The following is a 14,203-nucleotide window of genomic DNA, read 5'->3' as shown; positions in this document are numbered from 1 at the left end:
GTGATGAAAGGCTGTTAGCTCATTCTGGGGCCAAGGTGGTGGATCCAAGTTGATTATCCCAGGCGAGGTCTGAAGGGAGATGTGACTCTAGATGGACAAGGAGGATTCCATGTGCTTTCAACCTGGTTCCATGTCTTACAGCCTGTCTTACACCCTCACTGTGAGGCCCATGCTTCATTGTATAGAGAGGAGTGGGAGAGCGCTTTTCCAGCAGAAGAATTGCCAAGAGCCATTCATTCCATATTTAATATCTGCTTGACAACCTTAAAGCACCAAGTCCACTGCATGAAACTTGAGAAGTTTAAAACAAATCTAGAAATGGCCCTGACCTCAGGGTGCTGCAGTCTGGAGGGGGAGCAGACCCTCGCTAGATGATCACATTAATGGATGTGCTTTTGAATCTGAAGGAGAGGGGTTCAGTTCCAAGAGAGGATATGCCAGAGGGGAAAAAGACTTCCCCACAGGGGGCAGGAATCTGAAACAGGAGAGCGCTTGCCGTGGCTGAGTGTGTGTGTGGTGGTGCCCACGTGTGTTCATGAATGAGTGTTGCGTGTGCATCTGCACACATGACATGCCTGTGTGTGACAGTGGAGTGACAGGTGGGAGCCTTCTGGACTGAAGAACCAGCCTGTGTTTGGGCTCTTGGATGGGCTCATGGAAGCCTGGTGCCTTGCATTTCCCCTTGGGCTGAGACTCTCCTGAGCCCCTAGGGTGCAGGTGCTTCTAAAAGGGGCCCAAGTGCCTGGTATTTTCTTGCCCTTCCAGCTAAGGTCAGAGAGTATGGATGTCATCCTGCTGAGATCCTTCCTAAAGTCTGCCAGAGTCCCTGTTGCACAAAGGAACACACCCTTCAGCTCTGAGAAATCCAATTCTCAGCACCTCAGAGACCCCCGGGGTGCAGCTAAGGAACTGGATCCTTTGTAGGTTAGAAACTGCCGTGGCGTAACCAGCAGGTTGCCATCAGCGGTGGACCGTCCTTGTACATGGCGTTCAAGGCATAGACTGAGTACTTGCTGTGTTCCAGAAGCACAGGAGAGAGAAACACAGCCCTCCCATTAAGTCTTCGGAGAACACACCCACACAAGCATGTCGTCATGGCACACGGGGATATTGCTCTAAGGGTAGTGTTCATTGTCAAGGAGGTGCTCCTCATTCGGCAGATGCACTGGGATGCCAGGAGAGCTTCCTGGAGGCTTGAGAGTTGAAGAGCTCTTGGACCATTTATAGTCTACCAAACAAAGAAGGGGCGCTTGTTTCTTTATCAGAAGGAACAGTAAGCACAAAATCAGGGGTACATGCAAAACATACAGATGTATGCGCACACACATACACAGACGAGGATGAGGAGAGCACTGCACCTGCCACTCAGCACTTCACCTGGGAGACGCTTGTGGATGCAGACCCTTCCCTGCCCAATACGCAGAGATATTGCTTCTTATTTTTCTTGCTAAAGTATAGCTGTGGTTTCTGCTCCCAAACTTCTCTCATGTGACCTCAGTTAAGTGCCACTAGAATTTCTGCCCAAACTCTCTCTGGGATAGTGCTTAGTCTTTGGGACTGGGCTGCATGCATGGTTGATGTTATTGGCTTGGTTACTGGTTTTCCTGGGTGGTGATGCTCCCAACCCTGGAGGACTTCTGCCCAGCACACAGCACCAAGAGCTCTAATGGGACAATGGCTGATTCCTGACCCCCAACTCTCAGTTAAAAAACTTCTGCTTCAGGAAGATGCCATCCAGCCAAGATTTTCCTCCTTTTATGGTCCATGGGAAGACTTTTTCTATTGTGTTTCATTTTACATACACATATAACTTCTGTTAGATTAGGGGATCATAGGAATTAGCTCTGCCTGATCCATTTGGAACAGAGTATACAGCAGCAGTTATGGCCACATTTCTGCCACCTGATTGTAGGCAGGTTATCATGTATGCTGAGCCCATATTCATCTTTTCAAATATCATTAAATTAAAAAAAACTCACTGAGCATCTACCATGTGGCCACTCTTGTGCTAGAGGATGCGGATATGTAATACTTACTCTATGCGATGCATGGTCTATGGGAAAATTTAGATATACAGGCAATGATAATTATAGGGAAAATTATATTCAGGATTGATTTTGAAAAGAAAATTAAGCCTTGAATCATGATTAATTTAAAGCAGTCAATAAACACAAAACAAGGCAAAACACCAACTAACCACTCTTTGGATCTGGAGGTGGAAAAATTTCCCTGAATTAATAATGAGTGCCATCTAAAATCTAGAGCAAGCATCTTTTCTTGACTGTGAAAAACTGTAATTTTTTTTTCCCCCATTAAAATCAGGAATGAGATAAGGTTACCCTCTATCCCATTTTCTGGTTGCCATTTTCCCAGATGTGCTAACCAACACCATAGGACATGAAAAAGAAATAAAAGACATAACACAGAGAAATGAAGGTAACAACAGCAAAGTTTGGAGAGGAATGGCTGATGATAAGTAAAATACAAGTAATAAGATTTCAAACATGTTGCTATAATTTTAAGAATTAATATCATTCTTATGCATACATTAATACGGGGCAGTTAGAATGTGTACATTTAAGTTATCCTATCCTCAATTGCAAAAAAAAATAAAATGAAGTGTAGACCACCTGGGAATGCTAAAAAAAATGTAAGCCAGATAGCCATCAAAGTGGATACAACTTTATTAAAGGACATGAAACAGGACCTAAATGAATGGAATGATATATTATGCCAATGGTCAGAAAACACTGAGTTGTTAGAATAGAATTCCCCAAAATTATCCTATAAATTTAAATTATTTTCAAGCCTAAATGAAAATATCTAGAGAAGTAGACAAACTTTTTTTTTCAAAATTCATTTGAAAAAATTAAAATGCTGACGAAGCATTTAAAATCAAGTAAAAAGGGTGTATGATTCTACAAATTACTGGAACACAGATTATCCAATAGGGAAAGCTATTAATTTAGAATTGTGCTTGCCTCATACAATGTTTAATAGTGAATTTCAGTTAGAAATTAAAATGCATTCATTTGAAATGCAAAATTTAACATGTATTTTTAAATAGTAGAATAACATTATGACTTTGGAGTGGAAAAGATTTCTTAAGTAAGGTATAAAAGGCAAAATCCTTAAATGCAATTTTGAACATTTAACATGCTAAGCAAAGTGCTTATTAAAAGTCCATATACTAAAATAAAAGTGTATCCCCATATGCAAATAATTATGACATAGTGATAGGCAAAAAGTATATGATCACCTGGAGGACTGGGTATGGCCAAATGATAAAATAATTTCAAAGAAAAGGAAACCCAAACATTTGACAAAATTGTGCCCATCGCTTCTCTCCTGGCGTTGTTGTTCAGACACTAGACATTGGGTTCTGTTTCCAGATTCTTCTGTGTCTTTAGTCCATGTGTTGGTCTCTGTTAATTTACAACAGTATTTTCATTTCGAAACCTGTGTCGTTCCATGGGGAAGTCACTACTACATCAAGCTATTAACATTTAAATGACAGTAAAAATTCAGGCCTCAGTCGCACTTACCACATTCCAAGTGCTCAAGAGACCCAGGGGACCTGTAGCTCCCATGTCCAGGAGCACCCGAATGGAGTATTTTCAGGACCGTAAAGGTTCTATCAGACAGCACTGCTTCACCTGGAAGTCTTGGTACCACCATAAAAGGACAAGTCTCTTGGTATCCTTTCTTATCTTTAAACTTGCTTTGGTTCTTTACTGTTCCAAAACAAACTTCAGGATGAGATTAGGGAAATGTAAATTAAAATACAATGATTAAACCACTCTGCAGTAACTAAGATGAATAGTCTATATTTCAAAAATTGGTGGATTTAAACATAATGTGAATCTGTGAGAAGAGTAAGTTGCAAAAGAAATGTGTATGGGGGAGGGTATATGTGTGTGTACGTGTGCATGTAGGTGTAGTTATAATTAAGGCAAATCTTAGAAACACATCAAAAAACTATTCCATGTACAGTTTATGGATCATAATAATAGCTCACAGTTATTAGACATTCATTTTTTCTAAGCTCTGTTTCTGGCAAGTTAAATGTGTTGTCATTTGATTGTTGTACTTAGGAATGATTTATCATCATCTTCCTTATTTGACTGGGACATACAAAAGTTAAGCAACTTGCCCTGGTTCCCTAGCTAATTGGTGCAGAGTTGGAGCTCAGAGCCAGGCTCTCTGGCTTCCTTGACAACATGGATAACCACTGTACAATCGCAGATTCACACCAAATGACCCTAGCTGGGCCAAGGGATGTTGTTTCCAGAGATGGAGAAAACTGAATTGGGATGTGTAATGTTGGGGGCCGGGGAGAGAGAGAGAATATGAGCATGAGGGAGATTCAAAGGAAAACGTTAAAAGTAGTCACCATTTTCTGTTTGGGCACAATATAAAATGCCTTTTTAAATATCTTTATTTTTTATTCATTTATTTTTATGCAGTGCTGAGGATCGTACTCAGGGCCTTACACCTGTGAGGCAAGTGCTCTACCACTGGGCTACAGCCCCAGCACAAAATGCCTTTTATAAAAAACAAATAGGTAGAGGAGCAGATGGAGGAAGGCCTCCAGGACTTGCTGTTGAGCTGCGATTTCTAACTAGACCGTGCTTGTGGACAGTTGGCCCTTCTGTCTTGCAGGGCAGATTGTGGAAGTTGAAGGGTGTTCAAGGGGGACCCACAGCCAGTGACAGGAGAGATGCCTGGCATGGACCAAAGGGAGAAGGCAGCTACCGGAGAACCGAGGAGCAGTGGGCATTTAAAGGGGAATTCCAGGAATCCTGTGTGCTGGGTGTCTCCCTCTTCCATTTCCCCAGGAAAGCTTCCATGAAGGCTGAGCATGCTCTGTCTCTGGAGTGGTCGGGAAGTCGTTTTCCTTTGGCTTGTGGACAAGAGGGGAGCCTGGCTTCAGAAGGGCCGTCGTGTGCGTGGTGCCTGCCCAGTGAGTGGAGGCACGTGTGGTCCACCTGGAAGCCCTTCACCATGGCTTGGTGTGGACGGCTCTTCTCACCTGGTGTTCTCTGCCCTCAGGTCCCTTGCCCAGGTCACCTTGTTCCAGCGGTGGAGCTGCCTGGTGGCCTCCCTATCCTGCATTCCAGGCAGGGAGGCTCTGTGGCTGTCACCTTGACGCCTGCTTGCATGAGTGGCTTCTTGCACAATCACCATCCTGGGAGCCGACCAGGGAGGGGGACGAGGTGGGGCTCCCTGGGCAGGTCTGAGGCTGCTTAACCACTTGGCAGACAGCTGCCAAGTCACCAGGAGAAGGGAGCTGGGTTCCCCCAGGGCTGCCTGAGTGGGCAGGGAAGAGTGGAGGTGAAGTGTGGGCTGAGGAGCCAAGGACTCGCCACCCCAGCCACGTGGGTCTTCTCGTCTTCAGGCACGTGACCCACTATAGAGCAGCAGGTTCTTCTGAAGCAGACTTCCTACAGAGTCTAGCCAGCCTAGCTCTGGCACAGCACCTGCTGTGGGATCAAGAGGGACTTCCTTGATCCCGGATTGTGGTGGGCCTTACCTGCCTCCAAGCCTCCTGCTGTTTTACAAAAGCCAAACGTGGGGCTGCTTGCTCAGCTTTCATACATGTGAACATGCTTCTTTAAAGACAGAGAGCTTTAGAGTGAAGCAACAAGCAAAGATGAATTAAGTTTTGTGAGCCTAACTCTGGAATGTGCCACAGTGGAAGCTTCTAGACTATACTGGACAGGGATCTTGGGGCAGCTAAGAGGTGAAGGCACCTGTTGTGATTCATTTCTTCTTCTTCAAAGGCCATTGGCTCCCACATACCTCTGAACCCATGCCTGGTGTTTTGGAATCTGTGCAAAATGCAAGCTAGGCTAATGGTGGAGTGCACCAAATCTGGGGGTGGATAGAACTTTAGGTCTTGGTGGCTAAGCTTTCTGAGCTTCACCTTGTTGATCAGAATAGAAAAATCACCTGCTTTTGAGAGTTTCTAAAATCAGAATGAAAAGCTGTGTTCATCTGCCTAGTGTTCTTCATTTCACCTGTCCAGACCATGCTAAATGGGTTTTCGGTTCCTATGATAGTCTACATTTTGCAAAGTCAGCTGGGGAGTGTTGCTGCCTATTTGCTTTAGCTGTATTTACTACAAATGAAACTGTTATAGATGCACATATGCATTTTTAAAAATTCCTTCCATCTCAAAAATAAATACTAAGGAAGTGATTTATATATATATATATATATATATATATATATATAGAAGTAATTAATATACATATATATGTATATATATACACACTATACACACACACACATACACATTCATATGTATATGAATATATGTCCATAACTCTGTAGTACTGAGGAAAGTGAATAGCACTCCAAAAGGCAGAATTGGGTCCTACTATTCTCTCCAAAATGTCTTGGCTTTGTGACACTGGGAAAGTTAGTTTACCTCTCTGAATCTGGTTTTGCTTATTGTGGAAGGCAATTTGCATAGTTAAAGTACTGAAACCAAATTATCTGAGTCTGAATCCATTACCTCCTCATCTCTTTGTGCCTCAATGTTCCCAGGTGTAAATGGAAACAAGACTTGTATCTTCCTCTTAAGGATGCTCTGGGGATTAATTGAGCCCATAGAAAGTCATATACTGTAAAGGCATCAAAGAACTGCCCAACCCAGAGTTATTAGAATGACTTCAAAACGAGATGATGCAAGAGTTCACTTTGGAGGATTGTGGTAAGAATGTATGAGACTGTTCATGGGGCTCTGAGTCTGACCTCCTAGAGGTCAGCTGGTGCACAGGTAGCTGCCGTTGCAGGCAGGAGACGGACAGCTGCAGGTGCACTCCTGGCATGGAAGTCCCAGGCTCTAAGGATCTGGGGCAGAGACAGGTGGTGGGAAAGGAGGTGCTAATGTCGGGGAGAAGGACCAGGGAGGGCTGGCTGGGTGCAGACAGAAGCTGCAGAGGCTGCAGGTGCCACACCTCAGGGGGGCTGTGCTTTGGTGGCACCTAGGCCAGGACCATGCTGCTGATCTACCCCCAGCTGACAAACCTTGAGCTTTGATCCACTGCCAGTCCTTGGGCAATGGAGGTGAGGTGTGCCCGGCTGCCTGCAGATCCTGACAGCTGAGCTGGCATAGGGCCAGGAGGGAAGGGCCCAGAAGGGTGTGGATGGGCTGGCTGCTGAGCCCTCACAGCCCAGAAACGCAAAAGACTGAGATCACAGAGACCAAGGGACGACCTGTTCCAGTGCTCACGTGTTCTGTGATGGCCACAGGAGCCTTCGCCAGCTGTGGGAGGAATGGCATCCCAGACGGTCCTGGATGTTGCTCCAACCTCTGGGTTCATCTGGATGGGTGGGTCCTCGTGACCACCCAGAGCAAACCTCACACCACAAAGGGGTGGAAGCTAAGGCCAGGAGAGCCTGGGGAGCCTCCAAAGTCCATGCCAAGGAAAGGGCATCCTTTTGATCACTGTTTGGTTGACCTCCCTGCCATAGCGCTGCCGATAAACCTTAACCGGGGCTGCCCTGTGCACGGCAGGCTATAGGGCAGCATCCGGGCCTGCACCCAGTAGGTGTCCAAAGCGCCTCCTCCTCTAGGTGAGTCAACCGAGGATGCCTCCAGCATGGCCCAGTGTCTCCTGGGGAGGACTTGGCCCAACAAGAACCACTGTGCTGCCTTCATTATAGAGAAGGAAAGAGGGGGGTGACCTTGAGCAGAAGAGGATGAGAAGACAAGAGCAGAACTGGGCAGAGGGACAAGGAAGTGCCTGCAGGGTGGCTCAGCCCTGGGCCAGGCTCCTGGCCTTCTCACACCCCAGCCTCCCTCTGACTGGACCCCAGGGGCAGACAGTGGGTGGCCGGGAGACCCCCCTGGCAGCTGCCTCTTCTGAGAAGGGCTCAGCACGGCAGCACGCTCTGCAGCAAGCTTCCCCCAGGAGCACCTACGCTCCTTTCCCTCATCTGTGCCAACATCTGCAGTCCCCAAAGCCTCCACCTCTCCTGACTGAGGGGACAGACCAACACGGCGCCCTCCCCAGGGCTGCTGTGTCTCCTGGGCCAGATTCAAGTATCCAAAGCGGGTGGTGCCAGACAGACCTAAGGTTTGGGCCTCTTCATCCACCAGGAGCAGCTGACCACAGGGACCCATCCCCAGAACAGAGGACAGGACAGGCACTGAGATGCACTAAACTATGCAACTAACTAGCTACACAAACTAACTAACTATGTAACTAGGGGTATGTGTCAAGTCTCCGCAATTCAGAATGAACGAGTCCGGGCTGTCTGTATTTTAATTGGCCGAGTCGGTCCCTCCAGACAGTCACTGCAGGCCTGACTTGGTGGGGCTGGCACGGGAGGAGAATTACTAATACTTCAGAACCAGTTCCCAGTCATACCAATCCTAGGAAGGTCCCAGCCTGGCTGGCTGCCATTTGTCCATCTTGCCAAGGGCAAGGTAATTTTCATCTCAATACAGAGGGGACAAGAAAGAAAATCTTTTTGTTAGCCTGGTGCTAGAGCAGGCATTTATTGAGCTCCAACTACATCCCAAGGGGCCATGTGAACCATATACTGGCATCACTGATTTTACTGTGGATGCCACGTAAGGTGTAGAGTTCCTGCGTGCATTTGTATCATCAATGCAGAGTCCCTCTGCTCAGAGACAGACACAGCCTGCCAGAGGAGGGGCCCAAGGGCAACTGGCCACCAACTGCAGAGATGGACTCAAGAAGAGCTGGCAGAGACCTCACCGTTGGTTGGGAAGCTGGGGTTCTTCTTTTTCTCTTGCCTGGACAATGTCGCTTCTTCTATACGGAGCACCCGGTCGTGCCCGCTGTTCTGGTCCCGAGTCAGAAGCCCAAGGCCGACTTGGTGGCTTGAGGAGGAGAATGCACCAAGGCACTGGACTCTTGTGACTGGTCCTGGAAGGGCAGGCCAGAGAGACTGGCTTGAGACACCCATCCCTGAGTCAGAATCGCAGCTCTGTCACTGCCTGGGAGACTCTGGGCCTGCGATGGGAGATTGTTTGAGCTTCCGTTTCATTTGCTAAATAATTGGCATAATAATACACACACCACAGAGTTGTTAGGGTTTAATGAGAGAATGCATGAGAAGTAAGTACTCATCAATTGGGCTATTATCTGCCTCAAAGGATTGTTGGAGAAATATAAAAGGGATATAAAGTAAAGAAATTCAATAGATGCTTCATAAAAGGTAATTATTATTATTGTTACCAACACCCTTTGGAATTGGTCATTCATTTTCCAAAAGCCGCTCAAAGATTCTGTTCCTACAGCGGAAGAATGGGATAAATGATGTCTTTGATAAACTAGCTTTTCACCTGGGAGCCCCGGTTTGCTGAAACTACCCAGGTTAGAATGACTGAAAATCAATTTGATCTGACAGTTGTGGAAGAGGAAACGGGTGTACCAGGGTCCTGTGGAGCAGCGACACCCATCAGGGCTGTACAAAGCAGGACATGGAAGGGCCTGCCACCTGTCGTCTTGCTAGGTGCTCCGTTCAGGGACAGTTGTCCCCATGACAGATAATGAGGTGGGAACTTCTCCCTGCTTCACTGACCCCCGTGGTCTCCTGGGGTGGGGCTGAAGAGGGCACTCAGGAGCCCAGTGCTGAGGTCCTGGCCTGATTTTCTGCATCTAGGCCTCACCATGGAAGCCCACCCCAGGCCTGCGAGCTTGAAAGCGCTCTCTGCCACTCTGCAGCAGTTAGTGACCACTAAAAAGGCCCAAGCAGCTAAGGTATGGGGTGGCAGCTGAACAGAGACGAAGGGGGCAAGAAGAAATTCCATGCACCTGTCCTTCCCAATCAGAGCAGATGATTCCGCTTCCTCCTATCTCACCCCTGTTTCTGGATTCCCATGTTTCTCCAGGACCGAAATGTTCTTTCAGGTCCATCGGTCCAGCTTCTGAAACGATTCATCCCCCGAAGTCATAGACCTAGGTCAGGCCACCGTAGGCCTCAGGTAGCCTCTAGAAGGCCCTCAGCCTGTTCTGGCCTTGGTTTCCGCACTTGTCAAGTGGGGTGATAAATCGGCTCTTGCCCTGCCTGCCCTGGGGAGCTGCTGTAAGACTCAAGGGGCATGTTGAAAGCAAAAAGGCTCTGCAGGCTGGGTGCACCTCCAAACAGGAGCTTGGGAGGGGCCTGCCATGTTCTAGAACACTGAGTGTACTCCCTATAGGAGTGGGGACATTGTTTCTGGGCCACATTCCCATTGTCACGTCTCTGCGTGTTCTGATCTTCCTTGTCATGGGGGAGGTGGCTTTCTGCTCTGGCCAACCCCACAGAGGACCATTGTCCCCGAGATTGTAGTCTAAGTAACCCAGTGCCCAAATCGAGGAACCTGGCTTCTTAGAGGTCCTCCCTGTGAATTTATTTGCGATAAGTTGCTAAGAATAATTGCTAATCATTACGAAATAAATGAACCCTCTGCAGCCTGCCACGTGGAGTTGCCCCTGCGAGAAGCAAGGCCTGCTCAGAGCCATATTTGTTCCTGAGGAAGGACACCTGCCTTTGGTGTATTTGATCCCCTCCCCCATGCATTTATCATGAACATCTTCTTCAGTCAATGAGACACATGGCACACGGGCCATCCTCGATTATCTCTGAGCTACACCGGAAGACATCTGCCTATTTTTTAAAGTGCAACCCACGTGGAATCCCAAATAAAACTTATCCTATATCTTGAGCTTGATAATTCTAAACATTTCCTCCATGTTCTCCCTCCCCTGTTTTTCCTGAACAAGAGGAGGACAGTTTTAACTGGGATATAAGGTTAAAATGACTGAAAATAAGAATCTAAGTCATGGCTCAGTCTCCGGTGGGTGAAATTCTGTCAGGACAATGCTGAACAAGTTGCTCGGCTGTATTCTGCAAAAGCACTGGTGACTTGCAGTATTGATAGTAGGTTTTGTGCGCTGGTCATTGTGTTACCACCGTATTTGATCAACAGGGTCTCTTCCCAAAGTTAGAACCTGTTGTTGTCCCATTTTATAATGAGAAAAATGAGACTGGGAGAGATTATGTACCTTGCTCAGAACTGGGAACTCTTAAGGGTCAGGATTCAAATCAATGTCTTCCACTAGGCCAGCTGGCCAGCTGATAGTAGCCCTCATAAAAGCCCCGTGAGCTGGGTGCCCAGCTGTAAATGTTCTCATTTACAGCACAGGGTGGGGGTGAGCTCAGAGAGGCTAGGCTTGATGAGTTGAGTGAAAAAAAAAATGAAAAATGGCCTTGAGTCTCAGTTTTTGGGAGGGGCCCAGGACCTCCCACGACCCAGCTTCTCAGTAACTGAGGGAATGCTGTGCATGATTATGCATAAGATTTTTAAATTAATTGCATTGCTCACCTGTCACAATATTTGCCTTCATGAAGTGTCTTTCATCTTAGATCTCCAAAGCAGGTGCAAAGGCTGTCATTTGTTGTAATGACTGTTGTGATTTTTAATAGTTACCTACTCTAATATCTGCTTGACAGATGAAGGTGCAGAGGCTTTGGGCAGAGTATGACAGCCTAAGTATGGAGATCCAAGGAAAATCCAGCCGTGGCCCTCCCACCTCAAATGCCCTGTGAACAGGAACATCACGCAGTCATATTGGACAAGCAAAGCAAATACACAAAACCCAGGAAACCGGAAATGACCGGTTTGATATCTATGAGGAGAAGAGTGATAGATGGATGGAACTCTATCTTCTAGGGAAGGGACGGGCGACAGTATGGGTAAAACTTGGGAAACTCAGGTGACAGTGGATAATAGAGTACAGTGCATTTTCACAAAGCTGTGACACTAGTCAGGCACACAGAGTCAAGGGCTACCTACTGAGGAAGGACAGCTGAGAAACAGAGCAAGGGACAGAGGAGAGCCTTGGGAAGGCAGTGTCACCCATCTTGGTCCACGGTTCCTAGGCTGAGACACTGTTTACAGGCATTTCATATCCAGTTTCATGACTTCTACGTAGTTCACATGTATAATGCTGTAGGTCTCAAAACCCAGAAGTTAACGAAGCTTCCGAGCACAAATGGTGCCAAGACCAATTGCTTCATTCAGTGGAAGTAGATGAACATGAACTTCAAGGAAAGTGCAAATATATTTTACATGGTTTTTACAAATATATGTAAAATATCAGGGGAGTGCTGAAGTCCTTGCCTCCCTTGATAAGACCCCTCGGCTGCCGTCGGGTATCCAATGGCAGCTGAGACTGTGTGTCACATGCCCTGCAGTTCAGGCTCAGGGTAAGGCCACACCTGGGGTTTGGAGTGCCACTGGCATCTGGGCATCTAGTGGGTAGAGGCCAGAGATGCTGCTGCTCCATATCCTGCAATTCATAGGACAGCCCAACCCTCAACACACACACACTCTCACACACACACACACACACACACACACACACACACACACACACACGAGTTATCCTTCCTTAACATCAACAGTGCTAAAGTTGAGAAATCTTGGGTTAATTTTGTGTTAAGGAAACAGAAAAAGGAGAAAGCTAAATCTGCCGTAAGAAGGAGGCGGGGAGAGGGTGTAATTATAGCGCGACTCGCCTGCATTATAAGATTGTGAGGATCCAGGCTCTGGGTGATTTGGCCCTTAATAAGTCCTCTGTCCTTCTCTATGCAGGATTGTTCAACGTGCCCAGAGACACCAACAACACTGTCTGTAACCAATCTTTTCCACCAGAGGCACAGGGATTGGGGGGACGGTCAAGGACAAGGAGGTAAAGGCGGGGCGTGGGGAAAGGGTGACTTGTTTTCAGATGCCTCCAGTGACTAGGGATGGAAGGGACTCTGAGCCCCCTGTTTTATCTCCAGGGAAAGCTTCCCAAGTGCCACCTCTCTGCCAGAAGGGAGCAGGGGACTCGTGTGTGAAGGGTTAAGCGTGTGTCTTGGCCTGCTGGCATGTCTCCCAGGCTGAATGAAGGCTGCTTCTCCTCATATGGATCTGAAAGACAAACTGTGCAGATTGAAAACATCTGTACGCCGAGTGAATGGGCCACATGTCCACAGTGCCATGCCGAGGTTTAGCTCCATCGGTGCCCTTTTGTTTGACTTTGAGAAGCAACACAAATAAATACAGTAGTTTCCGTTTAAACAAAAGACTCTGATCAATAGAGGTTTGTATAGCTTACGACCTTCAACCATAAACAGAAATTTGAGGTAAAAATCCACAAATCCCAGATCAATTACCAGATTATTTACCCTTTTGCACTGCTGATGTTCCAATCTGCCTTGCATATTAAGTAGCCAGGGAGGAAGAGGCTTACATTGCCGGGAGAGGGAAGCCGTGTGGATTTATTAGCTGTGGCAATGAGTGTGTGCCATACGTTTTCTATATAAACACGGCTGTGGTGATTGTGCAAATCAGTTAAGACAAATTTTAAATTCCAGGACTTTCCAGCCAATGTTACCAGTAGCTTTAATACTCTTTTGCTTTTTTTTTTTTGAAGGGGCTTTAACCATCTGCCACAAGACTGTTATTGTATTGTGGTTTGCCATAAATGAAAGTACATATGTTTTGTGGGACTCTTGAAGGGGCACTGGGAGATGGGACCTCCAGTCCTGTCTGTGGTCCTTGTTAGCTACAAGTCCTTGAGAAAAGCCCCCGCCCCGTGTGGTTCTGGGCTCAGTTTCCCCTGCATAAACTTGGGCTTGCAGGGAAAGGCCACACATGACCTCTGAAGCTTGGATCCCTTGCTTCATCTTTTGAAATCTCTGTTTTTCTACATCTGTAAAATGGGAAAAATGTGTTTACCTCCTGGAATGGACAGAAGAATTAAGTCAGATGTGTCTTTTCAATGCACAGCCGGTGTCTGGCATCAGGAAAGCGCCCTGCCAGAACCTACTGCCTCTCTTATCACTGTTTATCAGAAGGCTCAGTGTCCTGAACGTCCGCCTGCAGTCCAGCCTGGTGTGGAGTGCTCTAAGCCAAGGACTGGGGGACAGGCTGGGAATGAACGACCCATAACTATCAGAGAGAGAAGGAGGTAGTGTCACAAAGAGTGGAGTGGGACATTGTCTCAGCAAGTCCCTCTGAGGACCCAGCAAGGAGACCTCAGACCACCCTACACCTCCTCCCACCTCCAAAAGCAGTCTTCTGCTCAGATGCTTGTTCATGGAACCTGCAGATCTACTCCCTGCAAGAAAGGGCTTTAGGTGCAGACCCATCAGAACCCTCTATGGTTGCTGGCTTCGCAAGCACTGT

This window comes from Urocitellus parryii, chromosome 15, assembly GCF_045843805.1.
Source record: "Urocitellus parryii isolate mUroPar1 chromosome 15, mUroPar1.hap1, whole genome shotgun sequence".
Lineage (NCBI taxonomy): Eukaryota > Metazoa > Chordata > Mammalia > Rodentia > Sciuridae > Urocitellus > Urocitellus parryii.
This window is presented reverse-complemented; position numbering follows the sequence as displayed.